Source organism: Penaeus monodon, chromosome 28 (assembly GCF_015228065.2).
Source record: "Penaeus monodon isolate SGIC_2016 chromosome 28, NSTDA_Pmon_1, whole genome shotgun sequence".
Classification (NCBI taxonomy): Eukaryota; Metazoa; Arthropoda; class Malacostraca; order Decapoda; family Penaeidae; genus Penaeus; species Penaeus monodon.
The window spans coordinates 7,884,717-7,885,323 of record NC_051413.1 but is presented as its reverse complement, the minus strand read 5'-3'; the positions used below and the strand labels follow the sequence as shown (position 1 = coordinate 7,885,323).

Sequence of the window (607 nt, the reverse complement as noted above, 5' to 3'; positions counted from 1 at the left end):
AAATCTTCTATCATGCAGACTGTGAACTATGATGACTGTATATTCTGCTGGGAATTTAGGCAGAGAAATAGTACTAAGGCCTCACTATTTCCTATATGTCTTTATCAAAGCCACTAATCAGACATTATCAGGAGATAAGTCTTACGACATGAAAACATTCCAGTTGCTTGCACACAGCATGCACTGATGTGTTTCCTTGTGGCCTGGGAGTTCAGGCATTTCTCATATGTCTAGGCTAAATGTGTTCCTGTTAATGTTTGCTGTTGAAAATTTCTTCAATCTGTATCTTTTTTATTTTCATTCTAAATGAAACAATGACTTCATTAATAAGACAGAATGGAAATTGAAGATTATTTAAACATTAGAACAACATGAGAAGGACCATTTTATGGAGAAAAAAAATCTAGGGCCATATGGACTCCTTTAATTGTTATTTGCATACACAAGTCCTTTCTGCTTTGCCACAATTCAACCAAAATTTATTTAGGATTTCCTATTCCCCCTTCAGGAACTCAAGTTCCCCCCAAAATAAGACACTAAAGTAGATATGCCTTCAATATGCTTAATGTTACTGTACGAGTTTGATACCAGTAATGAGTCTGAACTA

The 607-nt window shown here is 35.1% G+C and overlaps 1 protein-coding gene across 1 annotated transcript in view; it reads right to left on the bottom strand.

Annotated features, from left to right (window-relative positions):
• Positions 1-607, bottom strand: part of LOC119591034 (glycylpeptide N-tetradecanoyltransferase-like) — a 24,008-nt gene that overhangs the window by 16,346 nt on the left and 7,055 nt on the right. The gene's annotated exons all lie outside the window — the stretch shown is intronic.